Raw genomic sequence first — 15,790 nt, 5'->3', positions numbered from 1 at the left:
ACCCAAGTAGAAAAATGAGCAGAGTATGAAAGGGCAATTTTTAGAAGAACAACTCCAATGTACCTACAAATATAGAAAAAGATGTTCAATGCCACCAACAGTCAGGAAATACTAATTTAAAGTAACTGTGAGATACTACTGCACAACTATCAGACTGGGAAAGTGTCAACTTTTCCTAATGGAGTTTCAGGTTAAGGATTTTGCCTGCATTACTGGTAAAAAGAACTGCTACAGCCTTTTTCTTCAAAGCAATGTGGCACCGTTTTGAAGCAGTAAATAATCCCACCCTGGGAATCTGTCCCATTGGTCTGTCAAAGTGTAGATATAAAGGTATTTCTCTATTGTTTCTATATTATTAGTAGAAATTATTCTATATTGTTATTAGTTTCTATAGTGTAATTAGTGGAAAAACTAGAAACAAAAGTATTGCCCATCAATAAGTTAATGGTTCAGTAGACTATGAAATAACCATATTTGAGAATATCAGGCAATATTTTGTTTTCGCTTTTGTTTTTGTTTTTTTTTAATGGAGTAGAGATACAGCAGTTGAGTGCAAGTATTTCCCTTAAGCTATACTGAACCAAAAAACAAATCTGACAATAGTCTCCAAAATATAATCCCATTTTTATAATCAGTGATCAAAAAACTTTGTGCAAATGTGTTTATGATGCTTAGGATATGGAGAAAAATGTAAAAGGACACATAGTTCTGATGACATGAGTTACGGGGGAATGGAATGTTATTGCTGGCTATAAGAAGTAGGGGAGAAGTAGGGGAAAAAAAAAGAAAAAATGAAGTTTAAAGTCTTCACACACATACTTACTTTTATCAGAGAGATGTATTTCTAAACACTGCTCAATGAGTTTAGGCGAAACACTTCTTTCCTACAGATTTTAAGTTGTCCTTTGAAAACCTTACTCATAAAAGTAATAATAGTAATAATCAATTCATTTAAGTAAATAGCTCGCTTTGAGTTGGCTATAAGCATTAAATGAGATAATGCCTTTTAAGTGTACCATACACATTTTCAGTACAGCAAGCACAAAATATACCTTTTTTGAAAGGAAAAAGAAACTTAAAACAATCACATGCTTAAATGGAAAAGATTTTCGGATAAGATGAAAAGTACTCAAAAGAAACTAAAACATGAATCTAAAAATATCTAGGTATTACTTTTAGGCACACTAAGGATCTACATGAAAATAAAATAAACTGAAATATAGTACAGTATGGGCCTCCCTCTGGCTGTAGCTTCGAGGCTTCCTCCTGATCTGCACACACTTAGGACAGAGAGTACCTTTGCACTTTCAGCATCTAGCACAAGCCTTGGTACATGGTAAGTGATGAACCGTCTCCTCATTTTCTTCAGAGTAGAAATGCCTCTATTTGCACAGTTTCTTCTAAAATCTGAGCTATTGCATATGGTTTTTTTAATGCCCCTTTAAAGTACGTTTTGGAAGGGGATAGAATTCATCCAATAATATTCAGTGACTATCTTACATGAGCTAGATGCTAGACACAGGCACCTCTTTTTTGCAAAGTAGACTTTCAAAATCTAAGACTAAAGGAAACTTAGGAAGACAGCAGTGGAATGAAATGGAAAAAATTATGTTACTGGGGTTGGAAATCAAGGTTCTAGTTTTGGCTTGGCCACCTTCTAGTTATTTTACCTTCATATGACTTTAATATCCTTGAGAATAAAAAAAGTGACATGTGTCCTGTCTACCTTATAGGATTGTCAGGATGAAACTAAAACCACCCTGTAAACCACCAGCCACTAAACAAAATTTTTTTTGTTAGGCCCACACTTCCCAAGTATTCTGGAGTGTCTTAATTACCGAGCTATTTATAAATGAAAACAACTGCTTCAGCCTAGTGCCTTGGTATGATCCCAATATACTCAATAGAGAGCTCAGTATACAACAGGAATTCTATCACTGCCCTTTATAGACTCATTAAGAGTGGATTTCTTTCTTGTTATACATTGTCTCAAAATGAAATGTGTGTTTCCTTAAGTGTAAGTAGTTACACCTAAAGCAGAAAGCTAATGCACTTTCCAGAGGGTGTCACTCTGAACAACCAACCACTTTAATGTAAAGTTTCTTCCTAAATATCCCGTCAAGCCACACCTCTGATAAATTACAACTGACTGTGACCTTCTGTAAAACTGATTGGTTTTCAAGTTTTTCCTTCTGTTGTTCTTAAGTTAGAAAAAAAAAAATCTTACTCTCATATTCAAGGTTTTTGGTCAAAGGTAAAATTCTCATCATTTATAAATTATCATACATCAAATCTTCAGCGATATGAAAAAATTTCACTAGACAGCTTCACAGAAGGGGTACTTTTAAAATTTTATTAACCAATCATCACACACACACACACACATACATATGAGTTTTTTTTGTGAAGTTTTTTTTTTTTTTTTTTTGCCCAAATAAACCTTCTCTAAACTCATTATAACACTGCATGCCCTACTAGCCAAGCACTTCCCAGGATTTATTTTTGGAAATCACAATTTTCTGGTGATAAGGCAAATGATAAAACACCATAAAGCCATCAACTCTAAAAGATAACAGAAAAGGAGGTGTGAAATCACTACAGTAGCCAAAATATGGTTTTAATTTGCTTTCTTATTCTTGTAGGTTTGCTTTTTTCTTTTCTATAGAAAGTAAATGTTTCCCACAAAGAATTATTGCCATATCCATGAAAAACCTGAAACTCTTGATTTCGCAGATAAGGGGCATTTTTTCCTATGCATTTCGTTTAAGTAACTTACAGCCCTTGGTCCATTTATCACAAATTGCTTTATTATAATTTTCTACATTAAGTCTTACCTCCTCTCCTTGATTTCAGCTCAGTAATGATGATGTCCTACCCATTTTTATACATGATTCTATATTCATGATAGGAGCTGAATATATATATACACATATATGTCAAAAGAGGTAAGGCATTTCTTAGAGCGATTATGTTTTTTCTTACTTTTATGACACCTTTGACTATAACAGCCTTATCAAATGGCACAATGTGTATTGGCCAGAAGTTACTGGTCGACTACTGTCACTTGGAAACATCCTGTAGCTGTTGCCTTCTAAAATAATTTTTTGGATGAGGTCTCATAAGTTGTTTCAGTACACGGATCACCCATCACAGAACTGGCTTCTGTATTAAATATTCTAGTCAATGTATTCTAGTAAGTGTAGTATGTCAATATAATCTACAAATAAAATAACAGCCTCTAAACACAGTATTTGTATAATATTCCCCTTTTTTGCTCGATTCTACAACAAGTTTAACTCTGGAATAGCATACTTAATGCTAAAGGGAGAGCAGAGAAACACAGGGAGGAAAGAGGAACACAAAGGCTTTCCAGCACTCAAATCTTCACTTTGGCGCTAGTTGGCTGTTGACCACGATCGCACCAATTTGGTGAAAATCAGTTCCTACATCTATAAAATAGAAACCTTAATATCATATATAGGTACTCAAAGAATATTAAATAGAGTAATCTCATGTTTTTCAATATATAATGCACTCCTGGAAACTTACACAAAATCCAAGTAAGTGTAAGTCAAGGGACCAGACTTCTGGGGATCCACACCCAGAGACAAAAGAAAAATTACAAACTCTATAGTTACATGTAATCTATTAAATTCCGTACTAAAAACAGATGTATAGCATTCTGTATATTCCATAATCTTATTTTTCACAATTTATCAGATTAACTCCATTAAAGCACCTCCAAAGAGTCACTTTTCAACACACCTAATGATTTCTGTTTCAACTGTGTATCAAGATGATAAACCCTGTTTCTTATAAGTAGAAGCAGCCCTTTCATTTTCTGCCTTTTTCCATTTATTTTGTTAATGAAAAGCAAAAGTAGTACAATTTTCAAATAATCTTTAAAATTATTGTCAAAGTAGCAAAGTCATGGGGCGGGGGCGGGGGGTGGGAAGGAACTCTTACTTGGCAGTAAGCACCATCACTCAATAGCTTTAAAAAAAACACCACCCGTAAAATGATGTTCCTAAGTCAAGATCCAGTGTATAAAAGGTATTGTATTCTAGGGGTCTCCACACATACTATAGTATAAACATAGTATGTTCATAGTATAAATTATTTGGAAGTCAACCTACACATACCTGTATACTAAAGAGTACATACTAAATTAGCCAACACATGAGAAATATGGCGCCTAACTTCTGCACAAGAAAGAGCAGCTAATTTATTTTGTTGCTACCCTTCATTCCGAATGGATTACTTTATAAACCAATGATTCTAAACTGTCTGCTTTTAATAGAAATCCCTTATAATCCAGCAATCACATCACCAGATAATATAAGAACACTAATTCAAAGGGATACATGCCCCCTGGTGTAGCAGCATTATGTACAATAGCCAAGATACGGAAACAGTGTCCACGGATATACGAGTAGAGACCGCAAATACATGATGGAATATTACTCAGCAATAAAAAAGAATGAGATGTTGCCATTTGCAACAAGATGTATGGAGTTACTGAGTACAATGCCAAGTGAAATCAGTCAGAGAAAGACAGATACCATATGATTTCACTCATATGTGGAATTTAAGAAACAAACGTGCAAAGGGAAAAAAAGAGAGACACATCAAGAAACAGACTTAATTATAGAGAACAAACTGATGGTTACCAGAAGGGAAGTGGGTGGGGGGTTTTGTTAAATATGTGATGGGGATTAAGGTGTGCACCTGTCGTGAGGAGTACCGAGTAATGTATGAAAATGCTGAATCACTGTATTTTACACCTGAAACTAACATAACGCTGTATGTTAACTAACTGAAATTAAAAACTTACAAAAATGGAGAGAGGCACAAATACCCTGGAACAAACTAATATTTGTAGAGCACTAAATGTTAACAAGGTACATATACTAGATGTTTTATGGACATCACCACAATTTTAGTCCTCAAACATATCTACAAAGCTGACATTACTTGTTCTTGTTTTCACTTATCAGTGGGTAAACGGAGACTTGGAGAATTAACTTGCCCTGTTAGACAGCCAAAACCTGAGCAGTCTGAGGTTTCAAATCCAGCGTTGTTCGACTCCACTACAAAGCTTCATTTTGCAAAAATAAAATTTTAAAAATTCAAGAAAATATTGTGAATTGTGGAATGGCTAAGAGAGCTGAATATACATAGCTAGAAAACATGTAGGTAGGAAATATCCATGACACTGCCCTTTAGCTACTGAAGGGTTAGCATGGGGCTGCACTCCTTCATTTGTTCTTTCCATGAGTATTTTAGCCCTAGCCCTGTATGATAAGTCACAATGGTAGGCACTGGGTGAGAAGCCGGGACAGCAACTTTGAGGAGGATACATTTCCTGCTCTCAAGGGGCTTACTACTGGCAGTAGACAAGGCAAAGCAACAAGCAGATGGAACAGCATGTACTCCAGGGCCCCAGAATACAGACTAGAGCCCTGCATGTTCTCAAAGCAAGGGATGGTAAATAGAGTCCCACAGAAATTGATGTTTACATTAATAGCTGTAACATGAACAGGAGTTAGGGTGTTTGTGCCACATGGAAAGAGCCTGAAACGAGTTATATCGATGAGCTAGTTTGAGTGTTTCTTTGCTCTTGCAAGAATAGTGTTTACACAGTGTGAAACATACTTTGCTTCTTAACTGAAGAAAATGTAGCTGGGGAGAAATTATGTAAATTAAAACTGTTCTTAATTTTCTCAAATGTATGTGTGTAAAGAAATGTGCGTGGCAGGAAAAGGTGTGCATATAAAATGTGTTCCACAGATTTTCAAATATCCATGCAATATCTCCATCATTTACCTCTCTTTACTGTGCATGTATTGTGTTACAATGTTTTGAGTCTAACCAAGACACCTTAAGCCATAAATCAGACATAGCTTAATCAACAGAATCTTGGCTTAACTAGGAATTTGCAGTTCAATAGACTGTTCTAAATCATAGTACAACAGCATGAATGTAATGATTCTATTAAAAAAAAAAAATTAAAAGGATTTTTAATGACCAGTTGATAGAAGTTTCAGTTGACTCACTGAAGAAACAGCCTGGAGGTTTACAATCCCTAAATAATCACTGTTGATCTTTATTTTCTGTTTTCTGTAAAATGATCATGGGAACTGTATTTTCATGGACCTTCTTCAGAAAACCTATTCGGATACTTCACCTGCATTATATAAATGTTAATAGTCAGTGACTTTCATACCAGCTAGAGAAACTTTTTAAGAATGACTTTCTCAAGGTCACAGAGCAAATCTCTAGTGAGACAGGAATGGAATTCATGACCTTTGACTGCCAGAAGTTTTCTACCCACACTCGGAAATTCCTTCTCCATAAGTGTAATTTATATGCTCACTTTGAGAGGCTGGAAAGTTCATCCCTTGTAGGGATGTGGGGGATGGAGAGGGAGTGGTTTCCCTGTCCAATCGGTTGCCAGGCCAGTACTTTCCAGTTTTACAAAGTGATTTGTACCCACACTATCCCCTTTCACCCTCACCATACCCCTGTAAAATGCACATTATTTTTCCCATTTTCTAGACTCGGAGAGGTTATGAAATGTGACCAAGGCCATTCAGAGTTAGAAGGCAAGAGCCCCTAATTCAAACTGTAGTATCTCTGCCCCTTAAATCCGTCCAGACAACAGGAGATATACCCTTAGCAGATACATGATTGGGAAATGAATAAACATTTTCTTTAGAGTTATTTATTTCATTTTTTACAATCCTTCCTCTTGGTTGTCATTTAGTTTTGCTGGTTTGTTTTCTTTGGGGAAGGGCTGTTTTCATGCTGTAAGTTTGCTTGCTAAAATAAAAAAAAAAACCACAAGTGAGAATAATCTTACTAAACACAGGCTTTGAGAAAACAAATTGTGTGCTTTCCCTCTTTATTCGATGATGGGGGAGGGGGCTTTTAACTATAATTCTTGGTCTTAGTGTATGTGGCATGGGGGATATATATACCAACATAGAAAGACAATATAAAAATTCGCATTCATAAATATAAATACTGTGTATGTATACACACAGGTACATACACAAAATAGCAAACACACACACACACACACACACACGTATATAACTACACATATACATCATGACAGGAATTATTCTGAAAACCCCTAAGTGTGGTGAATGTAGCACTGGGAACACAATTCCTGGCTGTCTTGGCCAGTCTGCCGTAATGGGGCAGCCTCTGTTACTCTGATGGGACTGGGAAAACTGTCCCAGAGCTCTGCAACTGGTTCTCGCCTTCCACACACGAGGGCAGTGCGACGACAAGGGCTTTCTACTACACCATCTGTACCTAAAAAGCGATACTGTTTGGACCAGTCCAGTTATGCTAATATCCAAAACTATATACCATGGAATTAGCCACAGAAGAGAAGCAGGACTTTAAGTTGAAAAAAAGACAGGAAGAAAGGCCATACCAGAGCAGTTTTTTGGGTGAATATCCTGCAATCTACTGCCAGACCAAAACAAATTTTTATGGAGCAACAGGACTACTCAAGTAGCCACTTTTATGACAATAAACACCCAAAACCGAAAAATCCTTTTGTAACATAATTACTGAGAATATATAGAGAAAGCAACCATTTAATCCACAGCATGTGTTCTCCACCACAAGAACTCAAAAGCTGACATCAGATGGGGTGTGGCCGGTCTAGGCCCTGGAAATGAATTCTGGTCTGTTGAAGTCAAACAGTTCTCTGGACCGGTTTGGGATCTAGAAACACAGCAGATCTCACAGAGCCTAAGGCTGTTGACCTCCTGGGCACAGGGCAAGGCCCATCTGTTTACTAGCATTTTGATTTTGGGAGCTGTGGTTGTGGTGGATGAGTTAAGGCTGTGGTTTATAGGGTGTTGCCAGTGATTTAATGTTAAAATTTTTCCCCTTACATTTTGTACATACTTAAGATTGAAAGCTGTGTGTAATTTGTAGGCTGAAAAATAAATACAAAGAAAAATTTCACACAGAAAATAAACGGACACCGGGCAAAAATACATATATTTCTACTCTATTGGCATACAGTATTTTCAAAATATAAATGATAGAGGTAAGCAACTGCAACCTATTTTAGGAATTATTTATAAAAATGAAAATTGTTTCAACAAAGAATAAGACAATCATGGGTGTGGATTCTAAATAAATCAGTGTGGGGTTTTTAAGCTCCTATTCATTAATCAACATGGAAGCAGGAGTGAGGAGACTTCCTTATCCAAAAAAAGAGTAACTTTAAAAATGAGTCTGTGCCTCTAGTATTGTAGGATACAACTATGTTGCATAAATCCACAAATCACTGACAGTTGCATTTATGAAGTTAACACTCTAAGAAGATAGTTTCTCTTATATACAAAGAAAACCTTTAGCACCCCCAATTCAATGGAATTGTACCAATGAAATTCACATAAATATGAAATTCCACACTTTCCATCTCATGCGATGGTAAAAACATCCCGGGCCTTTATATGTTGAACTATTTAACAATATCACCTCACTGGTAAGGTTACTCAATAGTCTAGATTAACCAATACTGGCTGCAGTTCAAGATGCCCTCAGTGTAGGCCTAAAGGTCTAAGCATTTGTGTCCTCTTTGCAGAAAGGAAAAACAAACAAAAACAAACAAAAAAAACCACACACACAAAAAAACCCCACCTATGTTTAGGATCAAATTATTTCATTAAGCTGTTAACAGCCTGCTTCATGATATAACATGTAAAACTCACACAGTCTGTTAAAGTGCTTGTTTACTTTTCACAGGAGGTGGGGAAGTAATCCCCTAGGAACATATATATATTTTTAAATGACCAGAGCACTGTTGCTATTATATGCCTGATGCACTCTTCGTAATGAATGAACGTCAAGCATCCTGATTTGTTTTTCCCTGGGCCTAGGGAGAGGGAGCCCACGAGTGTTTGCAGTGCCTTCCCTTTCTGTACACACATAGGCTGCAGCTGTAGTTAACAAGCACCAGCCAAGAGTTGCTAAGGTCAAGGTCTCAAATGCTACAGCAGGACCAGTTCTCTCCCAAAGGACATTCGGTTACTGAAAAAGAACTTTCTGGAGAAAAAAAATATATATATATTAAGGGCTCACCGGCACAACAATTTTCATTCAATAAATAGTAAGACAAAGCATTCCAAAATAAAGTTTATCTGAACGAAGTTTCTTTCAAAGAGGCATTACCAAGTAATAAATCAACTGAAGCAACTCAAAAATAAACAGAAATCCCTCAAGAATGACAAGCCTGGCAGAACTGTATTCGTCACACAGTTTTATTTCATAAACTAAAAGTCCCAAATTTTACCAGCCTTCGTATATTTTATAATAGTTATGAATTACAAGGCAGAATTAAACCTCTCTCCAAAATACACAACAAACGTCTGCCTATACCTCTATGCTCTAACTGCTCTCTCCCCAACCCAAAGCAGCTTACCAGACTCAAGCTAGTCTTCACATTGACCTGCCTGCAGCAAGAGATACAACTTATGCAACTGAAATGTTTGTCCTTCAACATCCCATGTCCACTGAGCTTCCACAGTTAAACATTTTCTAGCCTGGAAGTATACCCCTTTATCACAACCAATTTTTATGTGGTTCTAAACAAATGTAAACAACATGGGAATGAGGTCTACAAACAGCACAGCCCGGCTCCTGGGGGGGAAGGGGTGTCAGCGGTTTTATTAAATGCCAATTCCAAAGAGCATTTCTTAGATGATGGAATACACCCACTCTTCAAAGTGACCACTCCTATTCCCATCACGAGCTGCGCCCTGTTAAACGCCACCAAATTTATTTCAAAGCATTTACTTATCCAAACAACTCTATCCTCCAGTAAGAAAAGGGCCTGCAGGCGTCTTCGTGGATTTGCAGAATGACGTTATTTGATTGACAGATGTCTACTGAAGCCACTGGATGCACATGCAGTAAATGTAAATAGAGCTGCTCACCTCCCCAGTGTTACTGAGAAACAGAATATTAAAGCTGATTTAAAATAAAATACCCGAGTGCTCGGCAGAGAATTCTATTAGCCAGTGGAATTGCTTAAAACAATCCATACAGAACGATACTTAAAATCTGTACGGTTAAATTAGAGAGCTGACAATATTAACCATACAAACTGTTTATCCAGATTACACATTCCGTTGTACTAATACTCTTTAACTCAACACAGTCAGTTTTTATCAGCTGAATTAAGGGTATTACTATTAAAGTATGCAAAACTCGAAGCGCAGGGGGAAGGGGGTTGGGAAGCTGCAGGGCATATAACAAAGGAATTGGTACTTTTTCCAAGCGTTTGCCTCAAATGCACTTCGAAACAGAACTGTTGAGTGCACCCCACCCTTTTCCCCAAAGATAAAAGTTTTCAAAGTTCTAATAGGCAGTTCTCTACCCAACAAAAGCAGGATTGATTCTCCCCGCAGGGGAGCATCTAACATGAACACCAACTAATGTCGCGGAGGTCAAGTCCGAGTCCTGGGAGCGAGCTTCTAAGGCAAGAAGTGGCTCCCAGGCCGTCTCCGCGGGCTTCCCGGCTCGCGTGGACGTGCAAAGTTGCCCCTTGTCAACTCCGGCCGGCTCCCCCGTAATTGAAAATAACAGCCACGGGCCAGCCCCTGGCTACTTCCCTGGACCAGGCACCGTAGCAAGTGACAGTTACACATCATTACGACCAGAGACAATAATGAATGTAGCACCAGGACCACTATTCATGCCAGCAGTGTCATCTCCGCCTTAACCCCTTCCCCTCCACTCTCTCCGGTGCACACCCACAGCCCACACAGCCCCGGTGCGGCGGCTATTCTCCGAACTCGCTCTATTCCTGGGGGCAAACTACTTCCACAACACCCCCCCCCCCAATTCAGCCCTGGTGTTTTATTTCTCATCCTTGGCAACTGTCAGCCAAACACTGCAACCAACAATTCCACTAGGGGTAGAAAAACATTTGCTTAATTCACGGTACTTGATAAGTTTAAAAAAAAAAAAAAAGAATTTGGGGGTGGAGGGGGAGAAACGTCCTTCTTTCTTCACCACACATCCGACCGACGCTACTTGCTCTGCAATAGCATCGCCCTCCCTCGGCCCCCTCCCGCTTCCCAACACTTTCCCCCTTTAAGAACATAGACCAACCAAAATGATTTAACTTGAGCAGATGACAGAAGGAAAATAAAACATGTTAAGAGAATACGGTCTGATTTGGGATGGCAAAAAAAAAAAAAAAAAAAAAAAGGAGGGGGTTGTTTATTTTGATAAGAAACGGAATCGGCACAGACCTGAACAGAAGCTGCAGAGCAGGAGAAATTGTTTTCTTTCCCTCACACAGAGTCCCCCTCTCTCTCCCTTTCTCTCTCTCGCACACACACGCGCGCGCACACACTCACTCTCGCACACACACGGCGTCACCCGCGCACACTCACACGCACACTCGCACACGCACAGGCAGAGCCTCTCAGCTGCTCTCTGCAGTTCTCAGGAAATGAATGGGGGGCAACCCAGGGAACTGTTGTACTTGCAAATGACTTACCCGGATCACATGATGCGCTAAATGTAGGGTGGGCCGGTGGGTGGAGGCTGCCGAGACGCGAGCCCCGGTCTAGCGTGGGGAGCCTCGCCAGGCCCGCATCGAATTACCCCGGGGCCCAGCCGAGGGGGTTGCAAGACGCCGCTTCTCCTCCCTTGCAGCCCGCAGCTCAGGAAACCGGAGAGGCGCGGGGGGTGGGGTAGGGTGGGGTGAGGTGAGGTGGGGACGGTGAAAACACCAAACCCCCAAACAAAAGAGCTCCGGGTCCTCCTCCCCAGAAACAAAGCCCCGCCGCTGCGGGCGAGCCCCGGGGTGGGGCCGAGGGCGGGGGCGGCGGCGGGGAGGGGCTCGCTCAGCAGGCGCTAAGTCGCTTTATTGCCATAAAATGGGGCCCCCGAGCCGCTCCGCCCGAGGATTAGGAGGCGGGCTCAGAGTGTGATGGTTGAAATCCCCTGTGGGAAACTAACCCCTCCCCGCTCGCAGAGGTAGAAGGCAACACCCACTGCCCGGCCCTCGCCTCGCCGCCCGGGCCGCCGGGCTGGGGGGTGGGTCCGCGGAGCCTCCACCCAGCCCCACCCCGCCCCACCCCTGCCCCCGCCCCCCGGCCTCCGGCCTCGGCCGAGCTTCCCTTTCACCTGCACCACCTTGCTGCGGCACCCAAAATAACCTACACATGGCCAACGAAGCTTTGGGAGCCGCCGGCCGAGGGGGGCCCGCGGGGCCTCGCGGCGGGTGGAGCCCCCGGATTGCAACTCGCCAGGCGAGGACTCGCGCTGAGCCGCGAGAAAGTCCCCTCTTTTGTGTCAGAGCGCGCAAGGCAGCCTTAGGAAGAGAATTCGGAGGCAAACCGAGCGCGGAGCCCGCTCGGCCGCCCGCCCCCTCCCCGCTCCGGCCCGGGTGGGGGCGTGCAGGGAGGGGGCCGGGCGCCCGAGCCGTCCCCGCGGCTCACCCGCCAGCTAACTTGGAAAGGTGTGGGCGGAGCCGGCTCCAGCGGCCGGCCGAGGCTGCGGGCGCGGCGGCGCGGCGGCTCCCGGGGACCGCCCCCGGGCGCCGGGCATCGCCCGGGTCGGGCAACAATGGGGTCCGGGCAGGGGCAGTCCGGGCGGGCGGTGCCCTGGATGCTGGGGTGCGCGCGGGGGGTGGGGCGGGAGGAGGGCTGGGCGAGGAAGGAAGCGGGATCATTGTTTGGGTTCGGGAGCGGCGCACGTTGCGGGCGAAGCGGGGGTGTCCTCCCTCCCGGTGCTTCACCTTGGGATGGATGGGGGCGGGGGAAGACGCATGCCTCGCCTGGGAAACCCGGCAGAAGGGGCGCCAGCCCGTGTTAGTTATTCGCGAAAGCAGGCGAACTTGCAGGAGCGGAAGGAAGCTGGAGCTGCAGACCCCTGCCGAGGCCCCGGGGGCTGTGGGGCCCGCGGTGTCGGGGAGTCCAGCCCCCGACCCTGTGCCCCAGGAGGGAGGCACGAGAAGCGAGCGGCCCCTCCCTCCCCGCCCCCGCGCCCGGGGGAGCAGATCCGCGGGATTCTGGGGCGGGAGAGAGGAGGCAACGGCGGGGCGCCCGTTCCCGCCGCGGCTCGAAGGGCGCGGGGGTCAGCGCCGCGCCGGAGGGTCGGCGGGGGCGGGGAGGAGACCGGGCGGAAGCGGACGGGCGGGGTGGGGAGGGGGGCCTGGCGGGGCGCGGCGGTCAGCGGTGGAGATGCGAGCGCCACTTTTCTTGCAAACCTAGGTGAGCGCGCTGGGGCTCCCGGGCCCGCCGTCACCCCTGCGCGGTGCCCCTGAGCCCGCCCCGCGCGGGAAACCGCCCCGGCGGTGGGAAGGCTGCGAAGGGGAAGTTTATGTTAGGAGAGCAAGATTTGAAGTAATGTGGCACCAAGTGGGGTGGGAAGAGAAACAAGGGAGAGGCCGAGAAACAGGAAATGAGAGCAAAGGAACGACTTCTAGCCAGGAAAAGCCGTGTTCTACATTTTGTGTGGCATTTTCCAAACATCTCTAAAGGCCCGGTGTGCGTTATTAATGAAAACAAAGGCAGTGTACCGCCTGGTGCGGTCTCTGCCACCTGCCACAGTCTGTGCATGGGGAATGCTGGGAAAGGTGGTCCAGCCTGGACGATGAGTCCACAGCCCACTTCTGATCCTCACTGGACGAGTCAGCGGGCCTGCCTCTTAGACATCCGACAGTATTGAGAGGAGGGCTCTGCCCTGCTCTCGGGGTTCCGAAAAACCACAAATGGCCTAAGTGTGACGGTGTCTGAAAATCACAGACCACTCCTTAAGCAAAGTCGTCTTAGAAGACGAGAGCTGTGAGAGCAGGAAGGCGAGGGATGCCCACATCTGAAGGTGTGGGTGCGGCAGGAATCAGGAGCCCCGAAAGAAAATGGGACCTGGAGGCGGAGGGGCCATTGCAGGGTGGGGTCTCTATTTCGGGAAAGCGGCTCCGGACCCCACCCCCTGGTCTAATCGCGGTTAACAGTCCCTTACACTGCACTACATCTGGAAGAAACACGAAAAGGCGTGTTTGGAGAACGGTAGACTATCAACAAATGCAGTGTTTAAACGAAAAACTTGCCTCTACTAGAAACACTGTGAAGTTTCCCTCTAGGTGGGGCAGGGAGTGAAGGAAGTGAGTTTAACCGTAAGAGTGAAGGATGCTGTAAGAAATTATGTCATTGTGGCAGTTCTTGTACTAACAGCTCTTTCTCAAAGCTGAGTGGCGGACCGACCATAAATATGTTCTGTAGCAAGTGCTTTTCTGCACGTGGAAAAGCATTCCAAGCTGCACTCCCTTTGGCAACAGCCAGAGGCATGTAAATAGAATGACAAAAGATCGAAAAGTACAAGACTCCATTCCGGAGAGATAAGGAAATTAGAGGAAGGTCAGTGTTAATATCCAGAATCTGGGTAATGTGGTTAAAAGAAGGGAGTACATCAAATATTAGGGGGGGGGAAGTACTTGCCAATTTTTTTTAATTGTTGACAGATGAGAAAAAACAGAAATGTTCCATTAAGGCAACTCCCCAGATTTAGAGGAAAGGAAGAAAGAAGAAAGATACAAATTTAAAAGGCAGAATCACTTCATTGTGTATGATCTGGGGATGGGTGGGGAAGAGCAAAACCAAAGAATAAAGAAGATGGTTATCACTGAGAGTTAGGATACTGCAGTAAATTATGTGTGTGTCTGTACATACATTTGTGTATATGAACTGAAGTTCCAATTCAGTTCATTTACTCATTCCCTGTATCAAACTTAGCGTTAAGCCAACTAACGGTGTGAACAGAAGGGGAAAAGGTAGAAAAATAGTACCCATAGCCTAACAAAAATATGTGCACATCTTTACATTTTTGTCCCTTACCCTTCGCTTCCATTTGTGTGCAGGGATATGAGAAGTCAGAGAATGTAAACATGTCAATTTTTCAGCAGGAATGTATAATTCTAACCGCATACAAGAATGTTTTGAAATTACAGAATCATAAAATTTCAGGGTTGAAAGTATCTTTCATATCCCATTCTTTATGGTACTTCAATTCTGTTTAAAACCAAGATAATTTGGGTCAAAGATGACTCATTTTCCTAAATGCATATACTTCTTTTACTTAGTCTTGATTATTACAAGTACCAAAAGGTGCATGGATTAACAAGGCTGCTAGAGGTTGGTATTCTGAGTTTTTTAAACTTGGTATTCTTTTACCTAACATCTTGTCCCAGAAAAGAGAAGAACCTACACGTACCCCCAAGGCAAGTAATATCTCACTCAGTGTAAACGATAAGGCAGAACTCACAACTAGAGATTTTAAGTTGTTAATGTAAAAATAAATGTTACCTACCTGCAAACTTTTTGTCAGATCTTCTTAATTATACTTCACCAGTGGTAATATTCTGAAAAATTAGTGTCAATGATAGAAAAATCTTTTACAGTATTAAGAGTATTATCTGTACCACACCCTGATTTCTCTAAGGTAAAGACTCTCTTCAGTATCTGTGTATATTTAAAGTTCTTAAGCCTTTGGATTAGTGATGCCAAGGATCGCATGGATGATTTAACACTAATACAATTTCAGGCAGGGATGGGGGAAAATTGAGTCCATTTTCAGAAGTAAAAGCTGTGTTGAAAGACTAGACTTGATTCAAAGTCAAAATAAATGTGACTTCCAAAGCTATAAATAAATCTTAAACTATAGTTTTGACTTTTCCCTGCGGTCAGAAGTGAACGTGTATTGTCAGGTTTCCATGCCCATTTTTTTCACATGTCGTATTTTG

The 15,790-nt window shown here is 42.8% G+C and overlaps 1 protein-coding gene across 3 annotated transcripts in view; it reads right to left on the bottom strand.

Moving 5' to 3' along the window:
- Window positions 1-12,511, bottom strand: part of KLF12 (KLF transcription factor 12) — a 441,551-nt gene extending 429,040 nt beyond the window's left edge. The window contains exon 1 of one of the 3 annotated variants that reach the window (XM_059144589.1): window positions 11,543-12,511. The gene's annotated coding sequence lies outside the window, so the exon portion shown is untranslated. Of the gene's footprint in view, window positions 1-11,291; window positions 11,505-11,542 lie in introns of those variants that run through there. The other 2 variants (XM_059144587.1, XM_059144588.1) reach the window with 2 other exon arrangements.
- Window positions 12,512-15,790: the final 3,279 nt, after the last annotated feature.

This window comes from Mustela lutreola, chromosome 13, assembly GCF_030435805.1.
Source record: "Mustela lutreola isolate mMusLut2 chromosome 13, mMusLut2.pri, whole genome shotgun sequence".
NCBI lineage: Eukaryota > Metazoa > Chordata > Mammalia > Carnivora > Mustelidae > Mustela > Mustela lutreola.
The sequence above is the reverse complement of the archived record's forward strand: the minus strand, read 5'-3'. Positions and strand labels throughout refer to the sequence as shown.